The sequence below is a fragment of the Rhinopithecus bieti genome, unplaced genomic scaffold (genome assembly GCF_001698545.2).
Source record: "Rhinopithecus bieti isolate Rb0 unplaced genomic scaffold, ASM169854v2 scaffold_18126, whole genome shotgun sequence".
Classification (NCBI taxonomy): Eukaryota; Metazoa; Chordata; class Mammalia; order Primates; family Cercopithecidae; genus Rhinopithecus; species Rhinopithecus bieti.
Window position 1 is genome coordinate 755766 of NW_016809277.1, and position 10827 is coordinate 766592.

Sequence of the window (10827 nt, forward strand, 5' to 3'; positions counted from 1 at the left end):
TTCTTCCAATCTCTGATCTCTATTAAAAGTATTCACTTTGAAAACCTAAGTAATAGATGAGCCACAGACTGGGAGAAATTATTTGCCAAACATAAATCTGATTAAGGTCATATATCTAAAATATACAAAAAAAACTTCTAAGACTCAATAACAAGAAAATAAACAGTCCAATCAAAAAGTGAGCAAAAGATCTGAGCAGACAGACACCCAGAACCCTCAACAATAAAGACACACAGATGACAAATAAGCATAGGAAAAGATGTTCAACATTAAAATAACAATGAAATGACACTACATACCTAGCAGAATAGCTAAAATCCCAAACACTGACAACATCAAACGCTATTAAGGTTGTGGAGCAACAGAAACTCTCACTCATTACTGGTGGGAATGTAAATGGTACAGCCATTTTAGAAGACAGTTTAACAGTTTCTTTTAAAACTCAACATGTCTTATCATACAATTAAGCAATCATGCTTCTAGGTATTTATCTGAGTAGAAAGCATGTCCACACAGAAACCTGCACATGAATGTGTATAGCAGCTTTATTCATAACTGCCAAAAATTGAATGGATAAACTAACTATGGTACATATGTGCAATAGGATACTATTCAGTGATGAAAAATAAATTGTCACAAAGAGACATGGAAGAACCTTAAATGTATACACTAAAGAAAAAAAGTCAGTCTGAAAGGTAATATGCCATATGATTGCAACTATATGATATTCTAGAAAAGGCAAAAGTATAGAGACAGTAAAATGGTCAATGGTCGCCACCAGTTCAAAAGTAAGGAAGAGAGAGAGGGATGGATAGTTAAAACATAGGGGCTTTTTAGGGCACTGAAAATATTCTGTATAATACTATAATGGTGGATATATGACATTATACATTTGTTGAAACCCATAGACTGCACAATACAAGCAGTAAAAGTTAATGTACAGTACGGACTTCAGTTAATAAAAATACATTAATATCAGTTCACCAATCGTAGCAAATGTATCATATAAATGCAAAATAGAGGAAACTGTAGCAGTGAGCAGGGCAGTATATGGGAAAACTCTGTATTACCAGCTTAATTTTTCTGTAAATTTAAAACTGCTCTAAAAAGTGAAGTCTCTTAATTTAAAAAACTTTTAATTTCCAAACTCATTTTCTATAATGTTAAATAGCATACATAATCACAGTAAAATAAACAAGAACAGAAAATTAACATTTGAATTATTAACCAGAGACTGTTTAAATTTCACCTTTTCCCACCTTTTTTAGTGTCTGTTTTCTGTTCCAGGACCCTATCTAGGATCTCACATTACATTTAATAGTCGAAGTTCCACAATCGATCTTTGTCTTTCATAATCTTGAGAATTTGAAGAGTACTAATAAGTTATTTCACAGTTTACCCTTCAATTTGGATTTGTCTAATGTCTTCTTATGCTTGAAATGAGATTGTGTGGGGGGGGGTTGTTTTTTGTTTTTGTTTTTGTTTTTTTGCACAATTGCTACAGAAATAGTATTGTGCTTTTTTCTCATCAAGGGATTCATATGTTGCTACGTCTTATGACTGGTGACCTTAATCTTAAATACTCGGGTAAGCTGGTGTCAGCTGAGTTTCTCCTCTGTAAAGTTACTGTCTTTTCCCTTGTAGTTAATATAAATATCTTAAAAGATATACTTTGAAACTGCAAATTCTATTTATCTTCAAATTTTACCCACTAACTTTGGTATCTATGGATGGATCTTGCTGCAAAAATTATTACTGTGGTGTTAGTTCAATGTTAATTCTCTATTTCTATCTTTTAAATTTACTAGTCGGAAAACTGTAAGAAGGAACTTTCCCTTTTCTGCAGTTTATTCAATTGTTTATGTATGCCAGTATAAACTCATAGACAGAAGAGTTCATTTAAATATTGAATCGAAATTTGTGAAAGGGTATGATACCTATGAATATCCATGCACCAAATAACACAGCAACCATTTATGAAGGAAAACTACTTGGGAGATAATGAAACAGATGGAAGCCAATGACAGAATATTTTAATATGCTATTCTTAGGAGGACAGATAAAATAGATAAAAATAAGTGTTGATATTAAAGAACTAAACAACATAAACCATCATTCAGACTTGATGAATATAGATCAAATGTTATATCCTATTAGCGTATCATTGAAATACCTTGTACTAAAAGAATGCTCACAAACGTTGATCATATGTTAGGTCACAAAGTCAGTATCAGTAAGTTCCATTAAGTAGAAATATAAGCAGTATTCTCTAACTACTCTTAATTTAAAAAAAATAAAGCTAGAAATTATTAACAAAATGTTTTAAAATGTCCTTTTCCCTAAAATTGATAAATATCTTTACTAAATAGCTCTTGGGTAAAGAAGATATAAAATCTGAAATATTGATAATAAGGCTACATATTAGAATCTATGGAATACATTTAAAGCATGATCAAAGAAAACTCATAGTACTAAATAATTTTATCAATAAAATAAAATATTCAAAATAAATTAATTCAATTCTAAGCTTTAAAAAAGAAAATTATAACAAAATAAACAGAAAGCAAAATTAAATATATACCTCAGACTATATTCAAGAATAAACTCTAAATGAATCAATAAACTAAATGTAAAAAAAAAAAAAAAAAAACAAGAATGGAAAAGGAAAAAACAAACAGTATAAGTACTAAAAGAAAATGCAGGTGAATTTCTCTATGACCTGGATGTAAGAAATGTATTCTAACTATGATTAGATATCTAGACACCATAAAATATAAGATTAACAAATGTTAATCTTATGTAAAATTTTTAAAATCTAAATGTCAAAAACCCCATAAACATACTCAAAGTACAACTGACACTAGAAGCAGCTATTTGCAACATAGTAAAGAGCTATTATTCCTAACATGTAAAAAACTTAAAAATCGATGGAACGAAGTTAAAAAAAGAATTTCATAGGAAAATGGACAAAAGATATAGCACATAAAATTTATTTACAATATATAAAAATGACCTATAAGTATAGAATAAAATTGTCAACCTCACCCATAATTAGATATGTAAATTAAAACTACACTGATACCATGTCTCAAATGAGATTAAATACAATTTAAAAGTGCAACAACATCTTTTGGCTAGGTAATGGAGAAATAGTCTCATCCATTACTAGTAGAAATACAACTAATACAACTCTTTTGGGGGAGAATTTAGCAACATCTAACAAAAAATAGATACACAATTACTATTGACCCAGCAATCTCTTAAACGTTGTAATTTACCTTAAAGATACACCTTGAATGAAATTAAAACGTGTATTTCCATGGTTATTTATTTCAGTTTTGTTTGTAATTGTAAAATATTGAAAACTATAAAAATGATTTTACAAAGAAGTATGATTGAATATACCATAGTATGTCCATATGAGTCATATACAGCTCTAAAAAAAATGAGAATGTTCTTCATGTGGTGTGATTTCTGTTATATAAAAGTACAAATGTCTCAGTTATAAAAGGAAAAGAAAGTAAATAAACAGACATTTAGGGAACGAGAAAATATGTCATTGAAATGATTTGAGATATGATATGTTATCTATTACTTGAAAGGCTCAATCCATATTTGCTCCATCCCTCCAGAGCTATTAGGCCTGCTTTGGTTACCTCCAGGTAATAAGCTGATGCCCTCCCATGTCTCCTTCAAAGATATGCAGATGGGAACATCTTAATATTTCCACTGCATCTCAAAAACCTGTATGGAAATTAAGAAATTTAAGGGTAACCAGACTAGATCTCATTAGAGATCAAGAGGAAGGAGATCATCAACTCATCTCTTCACTTTATCTGAACCCAGTTTCTGAAGATAATGATGTGTCTTAAGAAAAATCTTTAAAGCGTTATATAAAGAAGTCCAACAGAATTAACCAATTCAATGAGAAATATTTATCGAGCACCAACCCTGTGTCAATAACTGTTCCAGATGACTAAGAGATATCACTAAACAAAACAGACAAAACCCGTTTCATGGAGCTTATCTTCTCACTACATATGTGTGTGTATCAATCTCTCTATTGATCTTTATGTCTCTATAGCTATCTTTATCTATATGAATAATAATAAGCATTAGGGTTTTGTTGGGCTGCCATAATAATGTATTATAGAGTGACTGTCTTAAACAGTAGAAACGTATTTTCTCAAAGTTCTGGAGGCTAGAAGTCTGAGATCAAGGTGTCAGCAGGGCTGGTTTCTTTTGAAACCTCTCTCTTTTGGCTTGCAGAAGGGAGAGCTGCCTTCTTGCTGCCTCCTCATATGGCCTTTTGTCTGTGCATGCATTTCGCTGGTGTCTCTGTCTGTCCCAATCTCCTCTGATAAGGATACCAGTCAGATTGCACTAGGACCCATCCCAATGGCCTTCTTTTAACTTAATTTCCTCTTTAGAGGTCCTATCACCAAGTACAGACACATTCTAAAGCACCTGGGGTTAGAGCTTCAATATATGAATTTTAGGGGGAACACAATTCAGTCCATTAACACAATACAAGTCAGGCTGTAATTCAAAAGAATGCATTCCACACACTCCACTGAAATTGTTACATACATATAATATTAAGGTAAACTTTCTTGGTAAAATTTTAAAATCTCTTTTCAATTGTAATCCATAGGGAGAACATCTTCTTTTATAGTTATACTATTTTTATTTAGTAATATGTGAATTAGTCAATCTACCTCAAGTAATTGATGAAGTTATAAATGACTTTTGGATCTTTCTAAAATGGGTATCCATTTTCAGTTCTTTGTGGTTATTTCAGTTGGGAAAATATTTGGTAATAAAAAATAGACTGATTTGGCCAAGAGTATCTTAAATAATAGAGTACCTCAAATAATAAAAATATTAATAATAATGGAGTTCTTCACTGTAACATGAAGTCTGAAGATAGAGCATCTAGGGACAGGGCAGCAGTTCTTTCTACCTTTCTAATTTGCCATCTCTTGCATGTGAGCTTTTAACTTCATGGTTGTTGCCTCATGGTGGCAACATGGCTACTGTACTTCCATCCTAATGTCAAATTACTATTAACAGAAAGGAAAAAGGAGAAATGAGAAATAAATGGGGCACCACCTGTGTAAAAGATGAAAAATCTTTTCTTGAAATCCCCAGCAGAATTTCCCTAGTCGTATTGGCTCCAATTATGTCAGATGGGGATTCCTCATTTTAAGGAATTTGGGGAAAGCAAGGAAGTATTTTGTAGCTGAGCACGTTGACATCCTGGGTCCTGTTACTGAGACTTGTGTCCTTAAGGAAGAAATGGAGACCAGAAATTGGGGAGGCAGCTAGCAGTGCCTGCCATTGTTGTTGGTATTGCAGCATGGTGCTCACCATCTTTTGAATAGCCTTCTTGTATTTGTGTACTGTCTCACGTTCCGAATCCTATCTCTCCAACATAGAAGCCAGGAATCACTTTTCCAGGATCTTTTGCATCGAAGGCAGAGATACACGACCTAGAATTCATAGTTAATGTACCTGTGTGAGACTTTGGCTCAGAAAATGAAGAAATATCACAAAATCCATCCTTGGTGAGGATGTAACCAAGTTTTTTTTTTATTATACTTTAAGTTATGGGGTACATGTGCAGAACGTGCAGTTTTGTTACATAGGTATACACATGCCATGGTGGTTTGCTGCACCTATCAACCCATCACCTACATTAGTTATTTCTCCTAATGTTATCTCTCCTCTAGCCCCCCAACCCCCGACAGGTTCCAGTGTATGACGTTCCCCTCCCTATATTCATGTGTTCTCATTGTTCAACTCTCACTTATGAGTGAGAACATGTGGTGTTTGTTTTTCTGTTCTTGTTATAGGTCGCCGAGAATGGTGGTTTCCAGCTTCATCAATGTCCCTGCAAAGGACATGAACTCATCCTTTTTTATGGCTGCATAGTATTCCATGGTGTATATGTGCCACATTTTCTTTATCCACTCTGTTATTGATGGACATTTGGGTTGGTTCCAACTCTTTGCTATTGTGAATAGTGCTTCAATAAACATACATGTGCATATGTCTTATAGTAGAATGATTTATAATCCCATAGGTATATGCCCAGTAATGGTATTGCTGGGTCAAATGGTATTTCTAGTTCTAGGTCCTTGAGTAATTGCCAAACTATCTTCCACAATGGTTTAACTAATTTACACTCCCAGTAACAGTGTAAAAGCGTCCCTAATTCTCCACGTCCTCTCCAGCATCTGTTGTTTCCTGACTTTTAATGATCGCCATTCTAACTGGCATGAGATGGTATGATTTGTATGACCATTGTGGTTTTGATTTGTATTTCTCTAATGACCAGTGATGATGAGCATTTTTTCATATGTCTGTTGGCTGCATAAATGTCTTCTTTTGAGAAGTGTCTTTTCATATCATTTGCTCACTTTTTGATGAGGTTGTTTTTTTTTTTTTTTTTCTTAAGTTATTTAAGTTCTTCGTAGATTCTGGATATCAGTCCTTTGTCATGTGGATAGATTGCAAAAATTTTCTCCCTTTCTATAGGTTGACTGTTCACTCTAATGATAGTTTATTTTGGTGTGCAGAAGCTCTTTAATTTGATCCCATTTGTCAATTTTGGCTTTTGCTGCCATTGCTCTTGGTGTTTTAGACATGAAGTCTTTGCCCATGCCTATGACCTGAATAATATTGCCCAGGTTTTCTTCTAGGATTTTTCCTAGGTCTTATGTTTAGGTCTTTGATCCATCTTGAGTTGGTTTTTGTATAAGGTGTAAGGAAGGGATCCAGTTTCAGTTTCCTGCATATGGCTAGCCAGTTTTCCCAACACATTTATTAAATAGGGAATCCTTTCCCCATTGCTATGATTTCTGTTCTTTTGCATTTGCTGAGGAATGTTTTACTTCCAATTACATGGTCTATTTTAGACTTAGTGTGATGAGGTGCTGAGAAAAACATATCTTCTCTTGATTTGGGGTGGAGAGTTCTGTAGATGTCTATTAGGTCCGCTTGGTCCAGAGCTGAGTTCAAGTCCTGAATATCCTTGTTAATTTTCTGTCACATTAATCAGTCTAATATTGACAGTGGGGTGTTAAACTCTCCCACTATTATTGTGTGGGAGTCTAAGTCTCTTTGTAGGTCTCTAAGAACTTGCTTTATGAATCTGGGTGCCCCTGTATTGGGTGCATATATATTTAGGATAGTTAGCTCTTCTTGCTGCATTGATCCCTTTACCATTATGTAATGCCCTTCTTTATCTTTTTTGATCTTTGTCGGTTTAAAGTCTGTTTTATGAGAGATTAGGATTGCAACTCCTGCTCTTTTTGCTTTCCATTTGCTTGATAAATATTCCTCCATCCCTTTATTTTGAGCCTATGTGTGTCTTTGCACATGAGATAGGTTTCCTGTGCACCCATTGATAAAGCACACCAATGGGTCTTGATGCTTTATCCAATTTGCCAGTCTGTGTCTTTTAATTGGGGCATTTAATTCATTTACACTTAAAGTTAATATTGTTACGTGTGAATTTGATCCCATCATTATGATGCTAGCTGGTNCATTATGTAATGCCCTTCTTTATCTTTTTTGATCTTTGTCGGTTTAAAGTCTGTTTTATGAGAGATTAGGATTGCAACTCCTGCTCTTTTGCTTTCCATTTGCTTGATAAATATTCCTCCATCCCTTTATTTTGAGCCTATGTGTGTCTTTGCACATGAGATAGGTTTCCTGTGCACCCATTGATAAAGCACACCAATGGGTCTTGATGCTTTATCCAATTTGCCAGTCTGTGTCTTTTAATTGGGGCATTTAATTCATTTACACTTAAAGTTAATATTGTTACGTGTGAATTTGATCCCATCATTATGATGCTAGCTGGTTCTTTTACCTATTAGTTGACGCAGGTTCTACATAGTGTATATATTCTTTACAATTTGGTATGTTTTTGCAGTGGCTGGTACTGGTTGTTCCTTTCCATGTTTAGTGCTTCCTTAAAGAGCTCTTGTAAGGCAGGCCTGGTGGTGCCAAAGTCTCTCAGCCTTTGCTTGTCTGTAAAGGATTTTATTTCTCCTTCGCTTATGAAGCTTAGTTTGGCTGGATATGAAATTCTAGGTTGAAAATTCTTTTCTTTAAAAAGGTTGAATATTGGCCACCATTCCCTTCTGGCTTGTAAGGTTTCTGCAGGAGAGGCCAACATTCAAATTAAGGAAATACAGAGATCACCACAAAGATACTCCTCAAGAAGAGCAACTCCAAGACACATAATCATCAGATTCACCAACGTTGAAATACAGGAAAAAATGTTAAGGGCAGCCAGAGAGAAACATCAGGTTACCCACAAAGGGAAGCCCATCAGACCAATATGTTTTTGTTTCCGGGATTAGTAATGATGGAGCAAAATCATTTTTATGAACTATGATGTCTGTTTGCAGTGGTGGCATATTAGGATCATTGCCAAAATCATGGTATGATGTGGCTTGTTTGTTATTTCTTGCAGCAGGCCCACAAACATTAGCTCTCACTCAGATATGCTGCAAAGTATGTAATATAATGTAATATATTATTTTTCTTCTTAAACTACTTACAGAGATTTTGTTTGCAACTAGAAACACTAACACAGAAATTGATGCTAGGAGAATTAATCCTAAACAAAATAATTTCCTGAACTAAATTTGCTCTCCATCACATTATCTATCACAGATCTTTGTTTCTTTTTTTCTTGGCAGAAATCTCAACTGATAAAATATTATGTATTTCTTTGTTAACTATCCCCTCTTACAGAATGTGAGTCCATATGGATGGGCAGGGATCCTGTCTCTCTTCTTATTTTCTCTCTAAAGTTCAGCATAGTTCCTGTCATGGACTGAAACATTTAATGAGAGAAGAAATTAGAAAGAAACTTTTTCCTTTGATACTGTAAAAAAGAAATAAGAAAGGGCACAATCCTAAATATGTTTGAGGTGAGATGGAAGGAAATTGAATAAATTACATAAGACATTCTAAAATGTATTTTATATTCCTTAGATAGTAGAGAATATAAATCAAAACAGCTTTTTTATGGTTTGGGATTATCATTATAATCATCAATTCCTGTCTGTGCCTCAATAAGACTAGGATAGGACTGAAATACCATATACGTGAACAGGGGTTATGATTGTTAATACTAGGTGTCAATTTGATTGGGTTGAGAGATGCCTAGATGGCTGGTGAAGTATTCTTTCTGGATATAACTGTGAGGGTATATCCAGAGGAGATTGACATCTGAGTCAGTGACCTAGGAGAGGAAAACCCACTCTCAATGTAGGTGGGTACCATCCAATTGGCTGCCAGCACAGCAAGAACAGTGCAGATGGAAGAAGCGGGGATAAACTTGCTTACTGAATCTTCCAGCTCTCTCTTTCTTCCTGTGTTGGACACTTGCTTCCTCTCTTCCTGCCCCTGGACATCAGATTCCAGCTTCTTTGGCCTTTGGACTCTAGAACTTGTACCAGTGGACTCCTTCTCAGATCCTCAGCTGCAGACTTAAGGTTGCATTGTCATCTTCCCTGGTTTTGAAGTTTTTGGATGTGGACTGAGTCCCTACTGCCCCTGTCTTTCCCCAGCTTGCAGATGGCCTGTCGTTGGACTTTGCTGTGTAATTATATGAGCCAATTCTCTCTATGAAACTTCCTTTTATATGTTCATATATCTTACTGGTTCTGCTACCCTAGAGAACTTGGACTAACACACTGGAGTTCCTATGCTGTCTTAATCTGTTTGTGTTGCTATAAAGTAATATCCGAGGCTGAGTAAATTATAAAGAAAAAAGCTTATTTTGCTCATGGTCCTGAAGGCTCTATGAGAAGCATGATGACGGCCTCAGGCTGCTTCCACTCATGGAGAAAGGTGAAGGGAATCACGTGTGCAGTGATTGCATGGTGAGAGAGGAAGCAAGAGGGGGTGGGGGAGGGGCCACGCTCTTTTAACTAATAGAGTGAGAACTCACTCACCTCCCCACCACAAAAGGCAGAGTATTAATCTATTCATGAAGGATCTTCCCTATGACCCAAACACCTCCCCATTAGGCCTCACCTCCAACAATGGGGATCAAAATTCAAGAAGAGATTTTGAAAGCACCAACCATCCAAATTATAACACCTTCCCATTCTCATTTTTCTTAGTTCCTTCTCAGCTGTCCTCATGATCACTTCTTGTTTCATTTGTAAACTGTCTGGTGCCTGACTTTGAGAAATTTGTAATAAGAAGAAAATGAATTTTGGAATTAAATAAATCTGGTTGTGAATGCCACCTGCACTCTTCATGACTGGTTTGTTCTTGGGAAAGTTATTTAAATACTGATCTTCAGTTTTCTTTTGATGAAATAAAAGAGTAATATACCTCACCCGACAAAATAGTAATATACCAACCTAACAAAATGTTGAAAATGTAATAAAATGTGTGTAAGATTGTGATGTATAGTAGGTTCTCAATAAAAGGCAACTGTTATAAGAAAGTTGATCTTATTAATTTTCGAACTCTTGGCATTTTGTCCATTTCTTTGCTCTAAGAGGTGCCTGATAAATGTTTGACAAATTGCATTCTCTTTGTTCATTAATCTGTTTTCTTATTATTTTATTACAACTTCTTTCCTGCTAATGCTATCACTTCTGAAAATTATAAACTCTCTCTTCTCTCTTTTGTTTCTTTTTGGATTTTCTCTTTCCAATTATAACAATTTCTTCATTGCATAGTTACAGTAAAATTTGATTGTGTATATATCTCATGAGACAGTACTTGTCCTAGATGAAAAATCATGCAGCTATTTTCTCTCTTCTCACATCTCCAAATGTCATTTTA